Here is a 25598-nt window from a genome sequence, read left to right on the forward strand (position 1 = left end):
AAAAGGTGTGTCATAGGGGAAAATGCATGGCAAATCTTTCAACTTCAATGAGAAAACATTTGCATAGTTCAGATATTTCATTTTACATGAAGGCTGATCATCCACATGGAGAGAGATCACTAAAATATCAGCTCTCCTATTGGTGTGCACTGTGCTCCTTGTACCTAGCAAAGCACTGGTTACACTGATCTCCCAGCCTGCTTCCCTTCCAATTGGGAGTTCTACAGGGATGACCAGAGGGAATCTTAGTGATACTACAGAGAAGCTTGTTTGCTTAAGAGAGCATATGTACATCTTTTAACAATCTGGTTGTGTACCTTCTTTGTGGGAGGATCCCTGACCATATACAGAGAGAGACAACTGCTAATTAATTTAATTCTGGGAACAGGAGGTGGTATGACCTTTTCCAAAGTGATTCTTTTGGGCTAGAGTTTACAGAGGTATTTGCTAGGACTGATGCCTGGGTTTGCTATGAAAATATTATTCATACAGAGGTACAAATTTCCCTGGTGTGGCTGGGGAAAAAATTAACCTCCCAATCTTTCTGGTTAGGGGTCATGGTTCCTTGTCTAAAAATTGTTGGCCTGATGTCCAGATTTATGTTATTTGGTATCAAAACACAGTTACATTTTCTATCATATCTTTTAGCACTGAGCACAGTAATTAAATCCAAGTTATTATTAGACTGTTGTTTTGGACACCACTCACTGGGTTGTGAACACCCCATCTTCTGTTGGCAACACAGGAGGAAATTAATTTCTGAGTAATTTTTTTTTCTGAACTATCACGTTGTTATTTATTCTGAGCATCTTCCAAATTTCAGTATCTTTTACCAAAGAAGTTGTAAGGCCTCTTAATGCCATCTCTTTGCTGTGCTCCCTCTGAGCAGCTCAGGGACACAATTACAAGTACTGAGTGTGCCTACACCATCCATTTTTTGCTCTTAATACCAGCACTAAGCAATCAGTCCCAGTTGCTCCAGTGCAGACAAAACCAGAGGCAGCTACAGCACTGCCTTAGCAGCAAGAGCAGAGAGCAGAGCTTTTGGAAATGTGCCTGAGGTGAGCAGGACAGAGGGCCACTGGTCTGACTCTGCTGAGGAAATGAAATGCAGCCCCAGACTGGAGGCAAGTTGCTGTAGACCCCCTGGCTGGCCACGTGTCAGCCTCACAAAGCATTTAGGAAGCCTGGCCGCAGAGAAGTAGGCAGAAAGCTGTCCATGGTGTCTTACATCCCGAGAAAGGTAGGAAGGCAGCTGATAAAACTGAATTTTCCTCAGGCAAAGAAATATCTTTGCTCCCTGTTGCCTTCTAATGTATTTTTAAAAACCCCAACAAGGCAACTCTCCCTCATTCCCCACCACCACCCCCAATAACAAAAAAGCACAGGCTTGCTGGACCCTAAGAGAAACAAACCTAAGCGCCTCTTCGGAAAACACTGCTGCGGCCTGCGGCCATCCCGCATTCCTGAGGCGGCTGCGAGCCTCCTCCCCGGCGTGCCTGCGCGGCAGGGCAGCCGCTCCGCTCCGCTCCGCTCCGCAGGCCGCTCTGCTGCTGCTCCCTCGCTGCACCAACATGCCCGCGCACAGCCCCCGGAGGGGCTCGCTCCTCTCCCCGCTGTGTCCGTAGCCACGTTTTGTGCTGCCCCTGCTCAGGGGAACACAAGAAGCACCTTCACCATGCGGCATTTTCTGCCACATTCATTCAAAGGACAGCTCCATGTCTGAAGTGCTGCCAGACTGAGCTAAGAGCACTACGAAGCAAACAACTGCCACATCCTCATCCTGCTTCTTGTCACGGCACTGCAGAGGAGCTGGAAGTTTTTCAGCAATGTAACTAGGTAAGGGATATTTATTTTGATGAAAATGAAGGTAAAATCCCTATTTCCCAGTTGGTTTAACCCCTATTTACAAAGATCTAGTAATGCATATATGTAGAAGAAATATCTACATGAGTGAAAATGTGCCCTGCTAATATTAAAAGGTGCACGGTGGAATTTTGCCTAAGGATAAAATGTCATTTTAATTGAAAGCTGCTGTAACTTGATAGGGCATATCCACAACAGTCTTGAGGATCTACTTTAAAATACAGTTAAAGACAGAGACTACTCCCACCACTCTGTCTCTTATAGCTACATGTCCTCTTTGATCCATCCATGGTGCTTACGATTCCTAAGAGACACGCATACTGCCAGTAGTCTGAGCTCATTAATATTTATATGATACCTTTCATCTGAAGATGTGTGCTTTGCAATTATTAATTAAAAACCATTTCACAAAACCCTAAAATTTAGCTCCATTTCATAGCTTACAAAATGAAGACCAAGAAAGTTTGTGTGTCCTTTGCATGAGACAAAACGAGATTAGGAATGTGGAAGCTTGTCTGCATGGACCTCTACTGTGCTGTACTTCTTTATCTTTCTTTTGCCAGTAATTTGGACAAGGCAGCACAGGTTTTCTTTGACAATAAGATGCACCATGAGCCTGTACTACCTAGGCAATACTGAGAAGAGCAGTGAAGGGAGCCTTCTCTTTCATTCTGGTTCTTCATACAGTACTTGCTTGCTTTTTAGAAAGCTTCTTTTAAAAAACAACCTGGAAATGCTTTGTCAGCCCTGCAGACCACATCCCCAGTGAATATTTACTTGAATATGTTAAACCTTTCCCTTGCACACTGTAGTTTAGTTCCCATGTTAGAGTAGATAGAAGGGATGGTGGGTTATAATCCACACCAGTCATGGGCCCTCTCCTCTCAGTCCTCCCTGGTGCTTATGGAATGAAGGAGCTTGGCTCAGTGTGAGACTGATAACGGGAGGAAGGGCTTGCCATGCGATTAGACCAGTTCACTGTAAACACCTAAGTTGCACAAGTGGCTCAAACTTTGATCTTTTTGTTGTGGAAAAGAAATCTGAGACTCTAATACCTGCCCTCAGTCACAAACAAGGAGGTGGACATTACTCAAGCCCAACTGTGGAAATGTAAATACAGTTAAATGTGATCAAAATGGAAAAAAAGCACCTCTTTCTTCTTTATCCCCTGCTCACCAGTGTACTGCCTGCTTTTACCAGGGGCTCCTACTCTGACTTGCCCAGCTCTGTTTGTGATTGCAGGCCCCAGTCTCACACCTGAAACACACAAATCCAAATGCTCCCGAGTGCTGTCTGGGATAAGGTTTAAGCCACAGGTGTAATTAAGCTTTTAAGTGGTAAGCCTATTTGGTTAGGGGCACACCTAGAGCCTGCAACAAGCTGGGAGAAAAGTGATCAGCTTTTCAGACTGATAGGTAATTCCTGGCATACTGCTGCAAGGGAAGGGTTAAGAAGAAGCTACAGCATTTGTGATTTAGTGTAACAACTCTCAGAACAAGGTCTCTGTAGATGCATCTGGATGTCCTAGTGAGGTGGGATTTGATTTTAATTACAAATCTGGTAATGGATTATCAAAATGATGGTTTTGCTGAAGTCTTGGGCACACTCTTCATAGTCCTGTCTTCTTTTTCTCTCATGCCCTCCTTCCAAAATCTGCCTGTGCAAATACTGGAGCAAAAGAATAAATTTCATAGGAGTGTAGGCTGTTAGCTTGTGGTCTCTTTTACTATTGGCATTTAGGCCTTTGATTAGATTTTTAGAGGAAAAATGTCATAGTAGGTTGTCTGGTAAAATGCTGGTGAGTATTTTAAGATGCAAATGTTCTTAGGCATTCAATGAACATAAGAAAAATGGGGGATGTGAGACTTCAGTAATTCCTCACCATTCTGATTTTTTTGCACTGTGTCATAGCTTTGCTTTTACAATCATTAGAACAGCATAAGACCTTTGCTTTGCATAGCCTTGAGTTCTTGGGCAAGGATTTAAACATGGAACATTAAGACATGTTAGTGAACGTGTCCTAATTAGTCTCTTCCTTGGCTACCACATCCTCAAAGGCCTTACCTACGCTATACCTCTCAAACACCTTCAACAATATAGCATTTTATCCTAGTCTAGACAAAGTCTTAAGGGTTATGTTGTCTAGTCAACTAATCGCTCCTTTTAGTGGGAAAACTGCTTTTCCTTTAGGATTGTTTCTCTGTTTTTTCCTCCTTGCTGTGCCTTTTCTCCTCCTTCCCTCTGCATACCTTCCCTGCAGCAACTCCTGTTCCATCTGCTCTAATGGAAGCATTAACTATTTAATTGCTGATTAGGAAAATCTTATCACGTGGGCTTTGCAACAATACTGGAGTGGGAGGCAAGAGGAAGGAGATGTGTGATTTCCCAGTTCTGTATCACAAGCTGACCTGGGAGGGCATTAGTCATTCTTGACGCCATGAGGGTGTTTAACATCTCTTCAGTCTAAGGGGTGCAACAGTTGAATAGGATTTGGATGTACCTGAGCCCTTGTCATCTCTTGCTGCTGAACTTGCTATTTGACCTCGAGCAAACTAGGCTGGGCCTTTCATCCCTTAAGTGGATAGAGGGCAAGTACTGTAGCTAAGTGCTTTTTGATTCTTAAATGCAGAAAACATATTCATGCAAATAACTAGTCGCTTTTCTTGTATAGTAAGAAGTATTGTGAGGTTTTGAAATCTTTTCTGTATGCTTCTGCACCAAGCTGCAGAGAGTGAGATGAGAAGCTGGAGATGATCTGCAGTTCTCCAAGCAGTGAAAGCCCTTTTAGCTCTGCATTCCCAAGCAGACATATGGGGCTTTTGCCCAACTGACTTATTTCCTTGTGTGATGCAAATTCAGCTGGTGGCCCCCTTCTCTTCCCCTGGCATCTGCTATTCTAAGCATTCGCGTGGGTTATCAGCATTTCAGCTCCTCTTTGCACTTCCACCACCCAGTTGCCACAGTGGGGTGTAGTCTGTAGTAGATACTTGTGAAGACTCGGAGGGGTCTGTGGGCGATGTGGTAAGAAAAGGTGTGCAGGTGGACTCTGCAACCCACGTAGTCAGTCTCTGCCCTGAGGGCTTTCCGTGGCTCGTCGTAATTGCCAGTTTCTCACTTGGCTTTGCAGGACTCTGAAAGTTGCGTTGGAGATGGGAATCGGACCTTTTTCATTCTGTTGTGAAAGAAAAAGGACTGAAATATTGGGATAATTAGAGAACTAATGAAACTGCCATTGTAAAAGACAAGATAATGGCATTCTTAGCAATTAGCATGGGAAAGCATTTCAGTAAGACTGAAACTATATTCTTATTTGTTTGGGGAATTTATTGTTAGCAGATGCTTAATTTCCATAAGTAATTAATATTTGGAAAGCTTAAAATTATTTTTATATGTGTAAAAACCCCTTGTATTTTACTTCAGTGGTGGAGTAACCACTCACGCAATGTCTTCTCAAAGACCCCACAAAGACCAGAACTGGCCCTGTTGATTCTTTCAAAGAAAACATGGGTTTATATGTAGGAGAGTGCAGAGGAGAGGGTAACTCTATGTATGGGCACAGAATGGAAATAAAAGGACAAAATACCTTTGAGGAAGGGGACGAAACATGCCAAAATACTTCTCCTGCTGTCTACCTCTATCACTAACAACCCCTACTTCCTCTCCCCCAACCCCATGTCAAAAAAAAAAAAAAATCCATTTAGAAAACATCCTTGCAGATCACGTGGCAGCTGGCAAAGGCTGCTGCCCCTTCTGCCAGAGGCTCTTGAAACAAAGCAAACTGGGTTGAAATTCTAGGCATTAAACAACTAAAGCAGCTGCCTCCCTGACATCCTGGGTTGGACTCTGATTTCAGTTTCGCTTCTACTAGATCTTGGGTAATGTCATTGCTACGGTGTAACTGAAATGAGAACTGGGGCTGCTAATCTTGACATTGGGTCACCCAGTGGTAATCCATTTGTTATCTCTCTTACATTTGTGAGAGCACACACACCCACTCCCTTTAGACTGCAGTAATTTATTTGGCCTATTTTGTGTCTGATGGTCACTTGAAACTGTACCTCCTGCCTGTCAGCAGCTGTAGTTGTTTTGCTAAGTGACGATCTAAAGTGAGACTTCCTTGTGCAAATGTGTATTTTAGACACTGTCACCAGAAATCCAGTGGCTCTCCTCTCTCCCTACCCCTCTCTCCCTGTGCCCTTCAGCTGTTTAGATTTCAGGACACATGGCTTACATGAACGTATGCTTGGAGTTTGCAAAATGGCTTGAATGACAGGAGAAATCGGATCACACAATGAGAGTTCAGAACCCAGCCACCAATTGGTACGGCAGGAGTCTGCAGCTTTCTTACGCTCATTATTGTCTCGGCATAACATCCAGCACTGTGTGTTTCTCACGTCCCCTCAGAAAAATGGGCATGCAATGGAAAGGAGCGGGCGGAGGAATGTCCCCCTCCCTGGAGCAGGGCTGTCAGCCTCCGCTCTCTGTGGTACCCCCAAGGCCTGCGGGGAGTGGGGTGGAGAAGGGCCTGCACACCTTATTGTGCCTTCTTTGCTTACGCTGGAGAATCTCCAGCTTATCCTGCCAGTGCAGTGACTGCATGTGGAGGAGGGGGAGAGGTTGTGTTGCAAGCTCTGAGAAAATTAGTTGTCTCTATTTTATCTTTTGCAGCTGCAGCACTTTTTTTTTCTCCCCTCATCATTCCCCCCTCCCCATGCGAGTGGTATGTCTGAACCATATCCTTCAAAACCAGTTTTCTAAGCAGATTAGATGGGCAGCAGAAACAGCTATGCAATCAGGCAAAAATGTGCACTCAAGCCTTCATTTCATGCAGTGGCCAAAGCAGTGTCTACCACCTGCATTTTTTTACTTCATTCTCTCCCTTTGCTGTTATTCTGTAGTGCTGTTGTCTGTCACTGTTGTAGACTGAAACAAAATGCTAGTTCTGATCCTTAATTATATAAACATTAGGGAGGGGAAGGAAGTTGGGTTCCACACTAATACTCGTCAACATGAAACATAGAGCATGCTCCCGTGCTGGCATGCTTCACCATGCAAAGTGACATTTGCTCCCTATGAGTGTGGGGAAGGGTAATCTGGGGATTACCCTCAGGTCCTCTAAGACCAATCCTCCCCTGACCAGTCTGGAAAACCAGTGTCTCAGTTTACTGCTCCTCTGAATTCAGTATACACCCCTGGACTGCCACTGCAAGTGAATTTGGTCTCTTGCTACCCCGTATCTTTCAGTGCTCCCTGTCAGCCTTGTTGCATGCTAGGAATCTGACAATAATGGTCTTCACCTGCTTTGAGATATCATGGGAATTCTTAAGCACTGGAATTGGTTTCATGTCTGGTCTCCTGTAGGAGCTGAATTTGGGACTAAACTCTCCAGACAAGTTTGGAAACCTTATGTCTTGTTCAGTGTGGGTGGAAAATAGGGATAGGTTAGTGGGCTGAGTGGCAGACCTGAGGAAGAGAGAATTGAGTAAGCCTTGGCTGTCTTCCAAGAGAGGAAACAGAGCAAAGTGTCCCAGGAGCCAATTGTTGCTCCTCTAGAGGAGAGGCAGGAACCCAGAGCAAGGTGATCAAGTAATGCTTCTTACTGTGAATCTGGAGAAGCAGGGAAGAGAGGTTGTATGATAAAACTAGAAAAGAGAAACTGGGGGTTGTGGTCAGGGGTGGGGGAAGAGAGAAGGAGAGAAAATAAACCTTTTATTTTCTATAGAGGGTATGAAGAAGGAAAGAAAGAGAAACTAAACTGAAAACTTCGGTGTGCTTTGTAGGGTAAGAAAGCATTTACTATAAGCCCAGACAAAGACCATTTTATTTGAAATACTGGAAGAAAACTGTGCTTTAATATGTTGGCATGATGCACTTAATTATCTTCTGCTGATCCATCAAAAGTAAAAAATTACTTAGAGAAGAGTTAAAAATTGCAAACAAGAGAATCTTGCTGGCAAAAAGGGGGTGAAAAAGGTGGGTGGAAAGCTGGTCGAATGTGTCAACCACAAAAGCGGTGAGATACGGTCGTAGAGAATTCAGGTTTTAAAACACAAGGAAATCGTGCAGAGTTATTTCTCACACTGACTTGTAAATAGCATCTTTGGGTGTGCAGCATTGCCAAATTTACCCTTGTTACAGGGGCAACTTACAGTAAGTTCCCACCATCTGTTTGAATTACTTAGAGGAAAGGTTCATCTCCTTATTCCCCTTCTATTAGATGTGACAGATTAATGTCTTTGAGGGCAGATCACTGTTAGGCTAAATCTTTCTCTGATTATGATTCCTTATAACTATAAAACAGTCACAAGGTTATGGGGTTTAAAAAGAGAGGTTTATTGCAGTTTCCAACACTGAAAGTACAGGCTAAGTGTCTCTCCTTTTCTTTTTTTTTTCAAGAGCAAATCAAATCCATCCATATAGACACACACTCTGCCTTCTCTCAAATATACAGACCTAGGGGAAGAACATTATAGAGTCTACAGGAAAACTACTAAAATAGCTTTTTGTGAATGCATACTAATCTTCCTTCTGAGTCCTCTCCACTTGTTTTAGGAACTATTTGCTGAGCATGAGTTGGTGGCACCCTAACGTTTGGGGCAGAACTCAGAGCCTTCAGCAGCTCCACCAGCAGTTGTTTATACCAACTGCTCATAAAAGCTGTGCCTGTGCCTTGGCTTGAAGCAGCAAGGTATTGACTGGTCAGACATCTGTTGGAAACCCCTGGTTCAATACTTGTCAGACTCTAAACTAGTCGTTAAGCTCGGCTGATGAACTAAATCCTACAGTCCTTAGCTCATGCCAGGAGCTGTGCAGGAGGCAGAAGGGTGCTGATATTGCTATAATTTAAGTTCCCTGCTTGAGGAAGTTTCTCCAGGAGTGAGATTTGTTCATGGTATTACTTTTAAGCCAGTTTGTAGGAATGCTGCTGTGGTCAGTGGGAGACTGATCTGAATATTCTTTGGAGTGACTTTTTCAGGGAACAGCGTAGTGTCTTTAAAATGGAAACATTGTTTTTCTCCTAGAAAAGCACAATGCTAGATTTCTGATCTCCCGCAAAATTAATTAACTAGCTTTTACCAGAAGTGTTACATTGACCTGTCTATGCTGCCTGAATGGGAATACCTCTGTTTTGCCTTTCTCTAACTGATCTAAAAGGCTTCACTTGGGATTGGTTCAAAACATTGCACTGGATTCCAGGTCATCCTTGACTGCTCAGAGAGCTGTTGACTGAGGGTACCTGTTCTGCTGGACTCTAAGGGCCCTGGCCTTCCCATGGCAGCACAGGTCTCCCAGGGGCCATGCTGTGCCACAGGAGACCTCAGTGTGTGCTTTGGGAACTGCCTTCCAGCACGGGAGTCTCATCCAGAAGTGGGGACCAGGCTGCCAAGCTGCAGTGACTGGGCAGTGCAACACTGTGGGAAGAAAAGCAGCTTAACATTGTACTGACTCAGAACAAAATTTCTCAGGTCAGGTCACCAAACCAAAATGAACTAACTGTGGTTTCAGTAATGCAAAATATTCCATTTCAAATGACACAGAATGCACTGGTGTTCACAAATAGGTTTCTTTTTTTTTTTTTTTTTTTTGCTTCTTTTTAAACTTGTGAACTTCCATTCTACATAGTCTCTAATTTCAGTTTTTCTGCCCGAATTGGGATGAGAGCAAATGTTGAAATACTGGAATTTCTTCCTTTCTGGGGAGGAGGCAGCTGGTGAGTAAGAGCAACCAGTTTCAGGGTTGGGACAGCTGACTCTGAAGCCCTGTACACTGGAGCAGAGCAGGCGATGGAGGGGCAGATAGGCCATGGAGAGGAGGGGAACACACCAGCAGAAGGAGGGAAGTAGGAGACAGGAATGAGAAACAGCAATGAGGGCTAGAACAAAAGATAAGGAGGAGAGAGCAGAAGTTTCTACTTGGCTCCCTGGGCTGTAGAACAGCTCTGTTTCTGTGCTATTACACTGCTGGTCGTGCCTGGCTCAGCACCCTGTGCTTGGCTGAGTGTCCAGCAGATGTGTGGGAAGGTGCCACTCCGAGAGCTCCTGTCCCAGAGCACAGGAGGAACTCCTTGGAGAGGTCAGGGCCTGGGTGAGGTAGAGCTGGGGGGGTCACAGCCGTGCACGGCCAGGCAGTGCTGCAGGGTTTCACTTCTGCTTGCAGAGCAGTTGAGTCCTTCTGTGCAAATGGAACAGGGGTTGAATGCAGGATCAAAAGCTGGGCACTTCTGAGTTCTCATCGGGCACTGCAGCCCTTGTGAGTTACAGACTCTCTGCCACTGAGTCTTTTCTGCAAAGTAGAAAGCACAAGAATACTCTTCTCTGGTGGGACTAGGAAGGAGCAGTACTGACTGTTCCTAACACTGCAGAGTGCTTATTATTTAGCAAGTTTCTTGACTTTTAAAAATAAACCAAATTGATACACTCCATCCATCAGCAGTGCCCTCGAGGAATGAGTAGCTAATTAGAGAGCAGGACTTGTGAAAAGACAAACCTGGGTTATGCACAGAACAGGTTTCTCCAGTATTTATTGCCTACGTTACTGGCCGAGCTTCCTTGTAAGTAATAGTCAAATAATCGGCCTGGGTCCTTTTGTGAGTGGCTTGAGTCTGTGTGGTCCCTCCTTTGTTAGAGCAACTCATGGCTTCTGAAAGCTTCTGCACCCCCTGTTCTGAACAGCAGAGCCTGGTGGCACCAGCTGCTTCTGCCTGGAACAAACATTTGCATGTGGCATTAAAAAGAAAAAAGCTAGTTTCAAAATGTATTTTCTTTTCCTTATCCCCTCATTTTTTTAGCCCTAGTTCAAACTCTGGAAATATTTAAAAGATTAATATATTTAGCTTTTGCTACAAGCATCTTTTAAACAAGTAAAGCTTAAAGAGGAAAGAGAAATCTTTCTTTCAGAAATAAAACAGCAGCCAGTGTTTGGAAATATTTTAACAATAGACCATATGGGAGTCCCAAACTATTAAGCTTTATTATTCAGAAGGCGGAAAATGTGGTTTGATATTCAATTGATATACAGCATAAATGAGAGCCGCAGACTCGGCTCCCTTGAGCTGGGATTCAGATGTTCTCTTGAATATAATAACCAATGCTTTGGCCTAGTTCCACAGAATGCATCCAGCCTGCTGATCACAAGCCAAGAAACTGTAGGCTTTTTTCCCCCCTTCCCCTCTCTTCTCCAAACTACTTTCCTCTCCTGCCAGCATGAGCTTTTGGCCTCAATATAAATCTCCTGATACTGGATTTATATAGAAAGTGGGGAGGATGCTAATGGTGCACAGCAGTGGAGCTGTGTGTGTGCATGTGTGTGTTTGTTTTTCTTCTGCTTTCATGATAAGGTTTTCCCCTCACAATGTGCTCTCAGGGGATTACATTGGTCATCCTAGGTGGAAGCTTCTTTGTTCATGCTTCACTGTTTGTTTCTTAGTGCTGTGGGAGCAGGTGAATATCTTTTGGGGTTACTGTGAAGTGGTGCCAGAGACCATGAGAGTGTGGAATTTATTGCAGGGAGAGACTGGAAGTGGTTTCATTTTCTTTTGGCTTTTTTTTTTTTTCCCGGTTTGATTTGCATATATTTATATTTGCCCTTACCCCTTTCTATCATGTCTCTCTTAACTTTCTCTCCTATGGGGAAAAGAACCCACAAAAGCTGCTTATAAAATATTAGGTACTGTGCTGCTTTTGCACACGTGTACCACATGTACATGGACTAAGATTGCCTGTATGCAAAAGAAGGCTGAAAGACTGATACTGTGATCAAGTTATGGCAGACTGGATCGCCAATTTTTTGCCACAGGATCCTTTTGGTACTGACATCCTCAGCTGTGTTGGGTCCTATCTTTTCTATCCTCTCAGGATCTCTGTGGTTTGTGATTTCCCCTGAGTAGGCAGGAGACACCAGCATTAAGGTATCTTGCATTTTTCTCTAGAAGTATGGTAAGCCCAAGAAAAAAGACTCCCACTTAACATGTGAGTCCAGGAATACCTCTCATGTAGAACACTGGAGAGAATATAAATTATGCATGCTGAATATGAAGTTTAGTTTTGGCTTCTGTCTTTTCTCCATTTCTCTTTTCAGTTTTTCATGATAGCTTAAATTTTCCGTATTTTTGTCTCAACCCACACTCAAATTTTTTCCTTTGGGGAAAACTGGAGCAAAATCAATTTCAGTGCAATTTTTCAAGACTCCTTGACTTGAACTTACATCTGTTTGGTGTGGGGGAGTGGAATTTTATCATAAAACGTTTGATTTATTTAATGTATTCAATAAGCATCGAAGATGTGCCAGGTACTTTCTCAGCCCTTTTGGATGAGAAATCTTGCAAGCTAAGAACTTACTAAACAAAGAAGTTCCAGAACTCAAAATTTCCCTGCTGTTAAGGTCTCCATGTGTCTATGGAATAAACCAAGTTTGAACAAAGCAGATCCTAAGACTTGTAAAGTACAAAATGTCACAGGCAGTACTGATGAGATCTGTGATTGAAACAACTATTTTTTTAAACATATTTCCTGATCCTTTTATCTGCCCAACTTAAAACAAACTCAGCTGAGATGTACCCATGCAGCAGCTCTACTTTCACAGGATTCACAAAATGACTAGGTTGGAAGAGACCTTAAAGATCGACTCCAACCCATGCCCTAAATTCATTCATTCATTGCAACTGTGAGTCTGTTTCTCTTGGTGAAGCTGCTGTTACGGGTGTGTGATGCTGTACCAAGGGCTCATGTAAACAGGGTCATTGGTTGAGACCAAGGTAAGTTACAAATTGAATGGAGGAGCTATTCTCAGTTAACTTCATCATCCTAATGAAGAGGCAATTTGGAATAGTTAGTAAGGAATAGCTGTTCTGGAATAATCCCTTTTTAAGATAAACCCTCACTGTTTCTATAATTGCATTCCAGGAAGCTATTCTGTTCTGAATCAGCATGGGATAGAGTGCCTAGAAGACGTTCAGACCAAGCACAGCTAGCGGTGAGTGGGCAATACACACCGGGATGCCCTATTGCAGCCATTCCAAGTGAGCAGGAGAATAGCCTAACTGGTTGTCTGTACATCTCTCTAAAAGGCAACTGAAAGTAAATATGAAAATCATGGTACACAGGCCTCTGTCTTAGCAGGGATGAAGTCTGAGCTGTCTGTTACTGTCTGAGCATTAGCCTGGTGTTACGGACAGAATGCATGTCTCAACCTGTAACTGATCACAATTTGATTAAATGTTGGGGTGTGGAAAGGACTTGTGTGCTTTTTCCCAATGTGTATATTTACATCATTATGTGGGAGCAATCAATTTATCAAACCCATCTGATTATTCAATAGTGGGGAAAGACGATTGGAAGAAAATGTGTATTGTTTTTAAGGTGGATAGAAAATTGTTTTAAAAGAAATTCACTCAATCCCTTTCTTTTGAGGAGAACAAACTAATCAAGGTAAGGGAAATCCAGTAATTTATAATTGCCAATAATTTAAAATGCAATGAAAACTTTCCTGCAGCATAAAATTTTGTGCTTGTCCTTGCCAAGGAGGATGGGCTGGAGCAGAGGTGGTGCTCTTGTGCTTCAGTACATTGTAGTTGTGATATAGCCGTTGTTAATTCATAGTTCTCTTGACTTTTGGAATTCCTCCATTCCCTTAAAAGGGAAGGTGGCAGCCTGGAGTGGAGAAGCTCCAATTGTAGCCCTCTGGATGTTAATCCACCCCGACTTTCTTAAGCCTCCTACTTAAATCATTATCTTAATGAATCACTATTGCTGCTGTCTTCAGTGCTACACAGGAACATGCAAATTTTAAACAGCCTGGGGGAAAGCCCTTTTTGTCTGTAAAGTGCTCTGATACTTGCATTTAGATGTTACCATGATAGGTATCTTGGATACTACTTTCTGCCTAAGCCCGTGGATAGATCCTGGGGTGTAGCTCTCCCCAGGGCCTGCTGGGCAGCTCTGGGCTCCCTGAGAAGGGATGGATGTGATGATTCTGCTACTGACCTGGAGCAACAGCTTGAGCTCAGGCAGTTGAAGCCAGATCACTCCACCATTGTCCTTCAGCTGAGGGCCTCTTGCCTGTGCTTTCCTGTAGCTGCACAATGACAAGGAGATAGGAAGGACCCCCATCCTCACTCCCTTTAGCTCTGCAATTACCATTTTCACTGCAGGCAAGTTTCTTCATCTCTTCACTTGAATTTTTTTCACAGCTAAAATAAGCCATGCACATGTTCATGGATCAGATTTTCTAAATTTTCTCCCAAGTAGATATCAAGGAATTTGATACAATAGGAAAATTACCAGCTTGCTAGAAAAAACATTTGTTTAAGGAAAAACTGAACACAGTGAAGCCACTGCAAACTGTCTCCAAGACTTTTAACGTTGTGTTGTCCAAATTTTTCTTTGATGATTCAATTTGGCTACACACTGAGCTCTGCCCACTTCAGCTCTCCAAGCTGATCACTTGAGAAATCTTTATTTGTAAATGGTGGATACAGAAAGAGAGGCATGTATAGCTGTTTCAGATGGCAAGTCTTTGTGGTTATTTACAACGTGTATTGAAAGATTTGATTCCTCTATTCATTAAACCAAGAGCTGGAGAAGCTGTTTCATGCAAATGTCATAGATGATAAGAAGTACCCTTCTCAAATTGCAGAGTCAATTCATCCACTGTCCCTTTTCCGAGGCTTAGAAGCAGAGTCCATTCCCTTACTATGGGTGACTTTTCCTCACTACTAGTAGCTCTGCTTCTGGAGCAATGGCAGGATAAATGTGGAAGATACCAGGTGAACAGATATCTTTTAGTTTCAATTAGGAGAGGATCTTACTAACAGAACTGAGCTTAAATGCATTTTCTGTGATAACATTATCAGTTGTCAGTTCCTGCTGGGAGAGTTATGCCCACAAGAGGACAGAACATTTATCTCAAGGAGGGCATCCTCATTCTTCTCAGTCAGATATTCTATGAAACAAGTTCAACTGGAGCTGGATACTTTCATGCTAAGAAGAATGCAGCTTCTCAGTTGGTTACCAAAGAAAGAAGATGTGAACAAACAGTACATGCTGACTTTTTGTAGCTCAAAGCCTTGACAGGTGTCCAGGTGTAAGGCAGGAGATATGATCTGCTTCCTCACCTGTTTGTGCACTCCTTTCTGGAGAACAGCAAAGAACTAGCTCTGTGACTCAAGTGACTCAAACTTTTTTCCCTGATTGGTGTAGCTCTGAACAGACTGCCACTTTCTTGTCATAGTGTTTAAGGCACTCTTTGCAAACTTGCTTTACAGCGATAACTTTTCTGCTTAATGTGAGCAGGCTGTTGTGTTCTCTGTGTTCAAGCTTCTGGCTGTTTCTGATCCCTCATGGGATGGCAGCATTTTGTAAAACGGGGTTAATTAAATGGGGAACCATCTCTCAGATTCAGCACCATGGGAAGTGTCAAGAGTAGGGATTTCAGAAGACATATCAGAAGGGAGCTGTACATGTGTGTATGAACATGTGTGTGTATTGTGCATATATTTCCAAGGAGAAAATAGAGTTGACTGACATTTGAAGCTGAGTGCAAAACTTAAACACAACTTTTTCTCATTCCAGTCTTGGAAAGTCATGGTGATGGGTGTGGGCAGGTCTCTGGCTGATTTTCTGAATTGCCTTTATGTCAGAACTCCAACAAGGGATTTGGTGCAATTTCTCATCCTATTGAGTAAAAGGAGGTTCTATCCCACATTGTTTCCTTAGGAAACTGAAGGAAAGGAATTCTTCTTCACATATCGTAACACACCCAGTGTATTTCTGCAGGCACTGTGTGCAAAATATTCAGTCAATGAGATATCCAAAAGGATATCCAAAAGCCTCCAGCTTTTGCACACTGTCTTATGCTTGTGGGTAGTTGTAGATTTTTTTCTCAATGTACAAAGGTTGTTGCAGTTACCTCATTCAAATTCAGAGGTTTGTAACTATGGAAGTAAAATGTGTCTCTGCTGTTATTTTGTTAATGTGTCTTGAGCTACTTTTGTTAACTGCGTGTTCATAAGAGTCTGCTTAAATTACCTGCTTGGTTTTCTGGTTGGGTATGCTGAGATTCAGTATTTCAGTTTATAACTTTGGTTTTTGTTATTTTTCTCCTGATGTGTTACAACTGCCTGCCAGAAATTCTGAAACTGTGGTCAAACAAACTGCTCTGATGTTTCCTCCCAGCGTTTGCTAATTCAGCAGCACTTGAGCTGCTTATAAGAAGCACAGAGAAACTGCAGCTGAGGACTGTGAATGGCAATGCTGTGTGAACAAGTGATGCACACAGCACTACACAGGTAGAGGGGTTTTAATCTGCAAGCATATCTGTCATTAATTTTAGGGCCTTTAGGAACCGTGGTAGCTCTGCTAAGAGAGGGGAGATAAGCCAAGCAATTATATGGAGCAGCTCTGTTTGGTGAAGCACATCTTTTGGGATTAGCAGGGGCTCATGAGGCTGGGTAGTGATTTGTGCATTGCACTGCCAAGTCTGACTGAGCCTTCAGGACAGTCACTGTTATGTGGTGCCTCCTGGGAAATGTCTTAAGACTGGGATATTGGCTGGGACAAGACTGAGAAAGTTTCCTTGGTTTGTCAGTATAGATTTTCCCCTCTGCTTGCTGAAGAGAACCATGTCCTTTCTGCTTCTCTGCTTTGTGGACCTTCTTGCTGGGTGTAGATGTGAAAGAAAGTAGCCATGAGCTTTGAGTGACTGCAAACTGCTGTGCTTTTGTGAAGACTTTGAAAAATGGCAGGGATTTGAAAACTGAGATTTTGACTGACTTGAATTGGGTAAAAAGTGAGAGAACTTTGGCAGCAGTTGTTGGGATAAGAAAAATGTCACTTGTTACCTCAGCAGGCTACTTAAGAGCACTCTGAAGTGAGTCCCCAGAAAGTTTTTGCAGAGAGACAAATGGGCAGCTGGGAGGAAATGCTGTACTCCGTGAAGAAACAACAAACTCTGGATGTTTACCCAAGCTGGTAAACCAAACAGAAACAATCATTGTGCTGCACAGTCTTAGGCACTGTGCAGTTCTTATCACCACCTTCAAAAGTAGTGGAGGGCTACGGAAGGTCCAGAGAAAAGTCAGTCCCTGTGATTTCTCTTTGCCATAGAGAAGAGATGACTTTTTACAGAAATACAGATGCATTGTATTGTTATGAATGGGAAGGGGAGTAGGGAGTGATTCTTCACAGTTCCTGTGTTTGCAAAATTGATTCAAAGCAGGCAGAGAGAAGGCACTCTGTCAAGCAGCAGCTACCACGTGAAACTCATTGCCACAGGGTGTTATGGATAGCAGAAGTCTAAACAGATTGAAAAATCGATGAAGGACAGATAAGTTCTTATTAAAAGTGATGGCCTGGATGCAACCTCTGGACTAGGAGATCTTTAACAATTGCGCAGGGTGTAAGAAGGGAAAAGACTGCCTGTGTTCTATGTCATTGCTTTTTCTCTCTCTCTGCTGTCCCTCACTTTCTTTTTTTTTTTTTTTTTTTTTTTTTGGCCCTATTCTGTATATTGCTGAAGAATAGAGAGAGACAGACCTTTGCTCTTCTAACTTGGCTATTTTTATAGGTCAAAACTAGAAGGAAACCACTACCCTGCAGTGCAGGGAACTAGTTTTGCCTTGCAGCCCACAGGTAATGTAAAGCATACTGAAATGAAGATATTAGGAGTCAAATGCCTAAAAATGTGTTATAAAATGCCTCTGTAGTTGGCATCTTTTTTAAAATTGAGTTAACAGGAAGCTGAGCTTTTTAATGAAGCATAAGTAACTACAATGTTTCCAGTTACTTTTTGCACTTTCTCCTCTCGGTGCTACAGTCACTGAAAATGCACCTAATGCCTTGGGCATTTTTAACTCGCCTGGCAGTGACACCTTGGGTTGGAAGCTGAGGATGGCTGCCCTCCACAGAAAGGACTGGGAGGAAGCAGAAAGTTGGGAAGGAGTTTGAAGAGAAGATACTAAAATCCCTTGTATATGCACCAAAACAGGAAAGTGTAACACAGAGGAGGGCTTGTAGCCGTGACTGCAGCAGCAACAGTAATTTGATATTTGGGAGGTGAAAGAATCAGTTTTACATTTTGCTAGACGATTGTACTGTAATACAGCAGTGCCTCCTGGCAGGGAAAGCAATGTAATGTAAAGCAATACCACGTGGAAGAGCAGTTGGAGAGCTGTCAGAAGCTGAGTAGCTTGGAATGCTTCCACGAGAACCTGGGAGCAGCGAGCTGAGCGCTGCAGCGTGGCATTCCCCTGCCCCAGGAGGAGAGCGGCTGCAGCGCAGGCGTCACTCGCCACCTTCCAGTACGGCTCCTCTCTCTGGAGGAGGCTTTTCTAGGCAAAATAGCAAGAGTTCCTTTCTTCTCTTGGGAGATTTCTCTTCCAGCTCACAGAGCCCTTGTGAGTTCACATTCCAGGCAGTCCTGGGGCAAATAAGTTTGTACCTGTCAGCTGTCATCACCTGCCACACAGGAGTACTCCAGAGCACAAGGCTGCCAGAGGGGTAGCAAAGGCTCTCCAGAGTGGGGTGCTGGATCTCTGGATCTGATCTGATGGGGTGAACAAGGAAGAAATTACTTTTTTAAAAATGTTTGTGTTTCCAGAGGGCTTTGATGCAGGGCATTGGCTTTTATTCCAGTTTTTAGATTTTGGATATGCTTAGTAATCTTACTTGTGGTTTTTACCTCCCCTCTCTCCTTGCCACCAGCACTTTCCTTCCCTTCAAGTCCTCTGCCTCACTCTTGTGTATTGCTACTATAAATTGCTTGGTATGAAGTGTCCTGTTTCTTACTTGAAGCCTCTGGATGCTATTAAGTAATTGGTGGAAAAGCTTGTTTACACATCACAACCTTACGTTATTTTTTAAATAGCCCTTTGAGGTGGCTGAAATGCTACTGAAAGACTACTTCCCTTTAATACTGGACATGGAACTTCATTAGGGAAGGGAAATAGTATTCTTACTAGACTATTTCCAAGTTACAAGTCCCCTTTCTTCTAAAGAAGGGATGTGCAGTTTTATTCCCCCTGGTTGCTTCTCCCTCCACACCAGCAAAATCAGTGTTTATAGCAAGGAGCAAAGGTTTTTTGGTTTTACTCCTTCAGTGCATCCAGACTTTTTATCAAAAATCCGTAAGAAGGGAATGACGCATTCTGTGCATCTGCTCTCTAGCCACAACTTGAAAGCAGCAATACTGGTGAATTATCCTGGGAGATTGTCTCAGTGTCCAAGCTGCACACATGACAGTGCTCCAGCATGATGTAGGACCAGGGCACCGTGTCCAATAATGCACTACTTCTCCTCCTTTATCACTTCAGCCAGATTACTGGATGATGAACATGTGGCCATGGGTGAGCTTGAACAGTATCCTCCACCATAACGTTGGCAAAAGGAAAGATTTCATTTCAGGTTTCCTAAGCTTGACAGATCTGTGCAAACAATTAAAGTGTGAATTTTATAAATGGAAGTGCTATCTTGGGAAAGAATAAATAAATAACTTGGTGTAGACGTGGTTTGACTAATATAATGGATTATGAAGGCAAAAATGAATCTGAAAGTAGCATGAGATGGTTCCATGAAAACCTGTTTCTTCTGCACTTTGCACATAACATTGTGTTTGATCAGGTGAAGATCTGTCTTCTGTTTCTTTGCCATCTTCCTGATTGCAAATTAAGCCTTTATCTTATTATTTTGGCATGTGTATTAAGATTTTTCTTGGAAATAAGATTTTTCTCTAATATAAATTACTAAACAAAATGTGGACAGAAGCAATCACAGCCTCTCAGTACATAGGCCAAGAAAAGTGAAGCAGAATGTGTATGGTAGGAAATGGATGCATCACCTCTTGCTTTTGTTGGTTTTAGTGGTCTTTGATGGCAGTTTGTGGGATATTGCACAAAAGTCAAATGCACTGTAGATGTAACAACTAAAAGCTTCTGAATTGAACAATCTTTTTAATAACTAGGAAGAGAAACTTTAAATTACAATGGCTGCCTTAAGGAATTTTCATAGATCTAAATGAGCTTAGATCTGTCTTTAGGCACTGTTTGTGTTCTGCCAAAGGTTTAAGGAAAGACAGAATGCTCAATTGCAGGAAGTCTGTCCCTGTACATGAGGAGCAAGAGTTTATTCTGACTGATGAAGCTGCCTTTGCAAAGCAACCTTCAGGCTGTTTGTTGCAGATTTTTTTTTAAATTTAATCAGTAAAATATTTCAGTTGAGAAAAGAAGGAAACCTTAAGAAATTCAGGATGCTTGTTCTCCTTTTCTAAGCTGGTGGATAAGAACTAGATCTAATGGGAGGCCAGCATCTGGTAGCTCTAGATTTTGAAGGACAAGGCAATGTGAATTCAGTTTTAAATCATCAGCTACAGCTTACTTTTCTTTAGGAAAGAGTTTGTTTTAAATATTAAACATGTTTGGACTTAAGTGCTTAATATGGTAGATACAAGAATGAAGTAAAAAATTCTCAATGGATCATGACTTTTTGAATTTTCAGGCATTATTATTCAAATGAGAAAATGTCTAATGAAAATCATTGTCTGTTTATTAAAATTATAAAAAGAAGAGAAATGTTAGCTGGATAAATACCTAGGAAATGAAATAAATGTTTTAGTTGGAGATAGTGCAGCTCTGGTAAGCAGAAAATAAGACCAAATTGAGAGCAGATTATATTTTGTGGCAAATCAATATGGTTTAGTAGTTACCAGCCACTGAACATCCTTCATGACCTAGAGTGTAAATGTAAAACAAGAGGAAAGTTGGTGGCTTTCAATTACTTTTATTTAAATCCAGTCTCCTCTACCACTGAATGCTCTCTGAATAAATAAATAAGTAAAAGCACATTTAGCTGCTGGCATTGCCCTGGCTTTTCCTGTATTTGCAATGGTTTGATACACAGATAAAGGAAACTCTGTGTGTTCATATATGAAGTCTCTAATGGAACAGTTGATCTCTTTTTTTTTTTTTTTTTTTTCCCTCCCCTTCCTCTCTCTCATTTCCATTACCCTCCCTGCAAATGGGGGCAAGTGAATTTTGAATTTCTTATGTTTTAAATACTTCTCAAAATATGTAAGTCTGAAGATATCTCTGAACATAAGTGCACCTGGCCTCCTATTTTCCTCTATTCTGTATTGTTGATACAAACTGCAAGAGAGCCCTAAAGAGGTTTTTCCTATTTTATTCCTGGTCACGTGTTTTTTCACTGCAAATTTGAACATTAAAATTAATTATGGCCTTAGAGACAGAGAGTCCAACAGTGAAATAGCTTGTAATTTATTTGAACTCTGAAATTCCACCAGTTAAAGTTGTGTAAAACTTTCCAGTAGTTTATTTATATATTATTTTAAGAAAAAATACCTTAATTATGAGTCTGGTTGCTCAATAAAAAAGAGTAGCTATCTGGCTAATCACTGCTGTGCTCTAGATCATTAATTTTCTTCTTAATAGCAGCAAGATTTTTTTCTGTTTTCTCCTTTAAAACTTTTTCAATTATATAACAAATGTGCTTGATTTATGGGGACACTCTCTAGGATTTTATGCCCCAAGACAGGCACGTCATGAAATAGCTGGAGGTTGGTGAAGAACCTCAGTTGGATTAAAGGCTAGCAAGTACTGACAGGAGTAGGAGTTGATAATTTGGATGGAGGCCTGTACAGAGGCACGTGGACAGCTCTGTACTCAGCTACTCCCACTTTAAGGAGTTGTTTTGTTTTGGTCTCACCTAGAAATTCAGACTTTCCCTATGGGAACACACAGCCCTGGGTATGCAGAGGGGTAGCTCTTAAGAAGGCCTGGTTTTCCCAAAGTCTGAAAAATTTTTGCTTGTGGAAAAATGAAATGAATGATTGCACTCCTGTACTAAATGTGGGGATTTTTAAATATGACTTCTTAAGTAATCCTTTCTGCATTAGGTGTGTCACCAGGTCTCAAGGTTCCTGGAAGTGCACATTTTCTATGTGGCACAGTTATGAAATACAGCTGGACCTCCATTTGTCTGTTTGGGGACCCAGACCTGCTCTGTCAACTTGGTTTCAAGTTGCTTGAGAAGTACAGGACAGTCTGTGTTCTAAGATTTCCTGACAAATGTGTGAAGTTCAGAGCTCTTACCAGGCTGGCTGCTAACTGGCCAGGAAGCCCTAACACTGTGGCTGGCAAAGAATAAAGAAAACATAAAGATGCTAAATTTTGGTTATGAAAGGCTGTTCAGCATTTCAAGTCCCCGTGTCTGAGAACATGGGGTGGCATTTGCAACTGATGTTTGCCTGGTAGTGGAGGACTCAGCATAATAAATAATTGGCTAAGTAGTAAGAGTTCACCTGGCAGTTAATGCTGAATTTTATGGCTATGAACTTGAGGCCTCTTGAAACTGAGACATGCCAGTAACAAGAAGGTGTTTGTAGGGGTAGATGGATTTGGGGGGCTTTGAGGTCCTGCTTGTGTGTTTGAGAATGAAACATCATAGAATATCCTTATTCTAGATTTATTTGAACAGAAATGGCCAGTGAGATGAATGGGATGTGAAGTATGTGAGAATTTCGCTTTGCTTCCAACTTGCACTGGACTGATGAGCTGAGTTCATTGAACCCTCTGTTTCACCCAGTTCCTTGAGGGGTTATAAAGCAGAGGTGGACTGAAAAAGTACTTGAGAAGAACGTTTAGCTTGGCAATGCCTTCATCCCCAACAGCTGATTGTAATGCCTGGAGCCAGTTACTGTAGGGATGAGCAGATAAACCTGATGTGTACTGGAAACTGGAATCAAACAGTGTAATAATTAATGGATGTGATAGATTCCTTGTAAGTTAGGCTTTTCACCAAGATTGGTCCATTCATTTTTACTTACATACTCTCTCTCCTAAAAGCTCTTGCAAGAATTGTTCTCTGGAAAATGAAAGCACTTAATGCTGCTAAAGAGGACTGAGAAGGGCCCTACAGGGCTTCACCTCTTAGCCCATGTGTGCTGCTCAGCAGCTTCTCGCATCTGTTGGTGCTCTGGCTCCCTGTCAGTACTACAAAATCCCTTTCATGATGGATGGCATTGGGGCAGTTCTTCATGCTGAAGAATTCCTTTGAATTGTGATGCAGAGCTATAGGTAAAACCAAGTAGCTCTTCCCTTTGTATTATCTGTGCCACTCATGACACAAAAAACGCCATTAATGTGTTTGCTGCCATAAAAATTTTCTTACTATCTCTTTCAGCTGCTTAGGCCAGCAGCTAGCATGCTCCAAGGTTAGTGATGAATTAGGTTGAAATTGCCAAGGGGTGTCTTTCTGCACTGACTTGAAGATGTATGAGGCTCGCTCTCCTTTGTTCTTCCTTCATCCTGCTTTAGCCATACCTGCATTGTGCCCTGTCAGCATTTTCTGCTTGGGAATGGCTGAGTGGACTTTCCTCTGTTAGCCGCGCATCTTTTTTTATTTAAAGGAAGTCTTCAGCGTGTCTATTTGGCATAAATTGGTTGAGAATTTGCTGGTAAAAAGCGCAGGGGAGGGAAAGAAAAGGATACTCGGAGCCTGCGCTCACTGTCTCCCGGCAGTGCCCCCTTCCTGCTCTGGAGGAGGTCTCTTGCTTGTCCCTGCGCTGGGTCGGCCCCTGGAGCACAAGTGCTCGGAAGCAGCAGTGGCAGGGTCGCTGTATGTCTGTCTGTCTCTGGGATCATGTGGCAAAGGGGCCATGCCTGCGGCGAGAGCAGCTCCCCCCGTGCGAGGAGTCACAGGACACCGGCGGGGGTAGCTCCAGCTGGTATGCACTGGTACTAATATAATCCCGCAGGACTGTGTCCATGAGACACAAGTGTGACATGTGAGGTATTTAAGGAGACACACCTGTTCTAGGCACAGGCTGGGTACTGCATGCCTTGGAAATAGAAGGTTTTGGTGGAGCAGGGAAGACTCTCATTTTATCCTCAGGAGGGCTTTGCTTTCTTCCTTCTCCCCACTTGCACATTATTTTATAATTTGCTAATATTAGACAGCCCTGTAGCCTGTTAGCACCGGGCTGTTTCAAAGGCCAGGCTGGTGTTTGCAGGAGAGAACAGCCTCTGGTCTGAGTGATGGTTTGGGTGTAACTGCTCCCAAGAAAGGGCAGAGAATTTGGAGAATGTCATCTATGTGTGGGGTTGGGTTTTTCAGTCCTTTAGATAATTTAGATTTTGTGTTGTGTTTACCAGTATTTTTATTATAAGGCCTCTGTCATGCAGTTTAGAACAGTAAATCACATAAAACTCATACCATCTTACAAATTTTGTGCAAAAATATTTTGTCACTTTGGTTTGAAATCTGAGTGTATTTCCCTCTCTTCTTCCCATCTGCCCCCATCCCAAAAATTACTGTGAAACAGTTACTCTCCATAAGAAGCAGCAAGTAAATACAAACTAAATCTCATGGTTGCATAGCATAAAGAATTAAAATGCTTAGATTTTTATCTCTTTTTGAAGTTTATCTGACACTTGTTTGGCAGAGGATAATTTTTTTTACTATTGAAAAGGGGATTATTAATATGAAGGAAAAAGAAATTGCAGGGTGTGTCACATGACTTGATTCCATCTGTCTGTCATATATTTCAAGTGGAATGGAATTCTTCTCTCAAATTTGATGTGCCTTTTTTTTATGTTAATGTGAAATCTCCTAGTTTGCCTTAGTCTGTTCCACATGGCCCTTCTTTCCATGGATTCCTGCTCTTGGTGAGGTGTTAAGTGCTTGTTGGTTTGGGACAGCTCCCAGGATTGGGGCCAAGGTTTCTCCTACATTTGATAGATTGTTGTGTGGAAATAGTAGCAACTGGGCAGTCTTTCCCTCCCATCTTTATTTAAAATAAGATTTTCAAGTAAACATCCAGTATATCAATTGTTTGCAGAACTGAAGTAATGGCTGGTGGAAATAAGGAGGAGGGTTCTGCTCTAGGCCTGGTTAGTTTGGGCAGTCAGGTATTTTGGGGGAAGGTGGTAATTCTCTTCTGTAACAGCTTTGCACTCTGAGTGTGGTGGTCTGGAATAACCAGTCCCTGAGTGGATGACAGACTCTCGTTCTCAGAAACTAAAGGTTGTTGGCAGGGGAGGAGATCCTGGGAATGGAGACCCCTCAGCTCCAGCCTCACTTGGCCCATGGAGTCATTGACCCTTATGACAAGGGGGTATAAATATATATCTTTTTAATCCTAACCTGAAAGAGGACTGCAGCTGTATGCTGGTGTTCAGTTTGACTAGATCCAAACCCTCAAATAGTTTTCCTTCCTTGTGGGCAGACACATTTTTGTACATATGAATGTAAAAATATCTTTGATTATGCTTCTGAGAAGCAGAATATCTTGTTGTAAGGAAAGACTCATCCCCCTCTAGCTGTGGTGCCTCTCAGGCTGGCTTTGGGCCTCTGCAAATCACATTTCGCTGCATCGCCTAAGGTAGACACAGCCTCACTATCCCTGCTAGCTGGTAAAAGTGGGCTCCCCGTCACCTCTGTTCCTACTGGATTCTCCCAAAGTTAATATCTGTGCAATCAAAAACTGAAGATACTTATTCTGGGTTGTTTTGGGATTTTTTTTTTTTTGGGGGGAGTATGCTTTGGTTTAGTGTTGTTTTTTGTTCCTTAACTGCACCCTGCAAAATGTCCTGGCTGAGTTGTTTCCAAATACTGGCATCTCCAGGGAAGGGGTTATAAATTGCTAATTTAAAGCCTGCAACAGGATAATTAACTAACCAGTTTGATGTAAATGGCTTAATGGGGCTTTACTAGCCCCTTTGAACTTAA

The 25598-nt window shown here is 42.5% G+C and overlaps 1 protein-coding gene across 2 annotated transcripts in view; it reads left to right on the forward strand.

Moving 5' to 3' along the window:
- The first annotated feature begins 1438 nt into the window (after window positions 1-1438).
- The window catches only part of HIC2 (HIC ZBTB transcriptional repressor 2), a 43580-nt gene continuing 19420 nt past the window's right edge, over window positions 1439-25598 (forward strand). Inside the window, exons 1-2 of one of the 2 annotated variants that reach the window (XM_053993673.1) lie at window positions 1439-1839; window positions 12768-12837. The gene's annotated coding sequence lies outside the window, so the exon portion shown is untranslated. The remainder of the gene's footprint in view (window positions 1840-12767; window positions 12838-25598) is intronic. The other variant, XM_053993674.1, reaches the window with a different exon arrangement.

The sequence above is a fragment of the Vidua macroura genome, chromosome 18 (assembly GCF_024509145.1).
Source record: "Vidua macroura isolate BioBank_ID:100142 chromosome 18, ASM2450914v1, whole genome shotgun sequence".
In the NCBI taxonomy this organism is placed as follows: domain Eukaryota; kingdom Metazoa; phylum Chordata; class Aves; order Passeriformes; family Viduidae; genus Vidua; species Vidua macroura.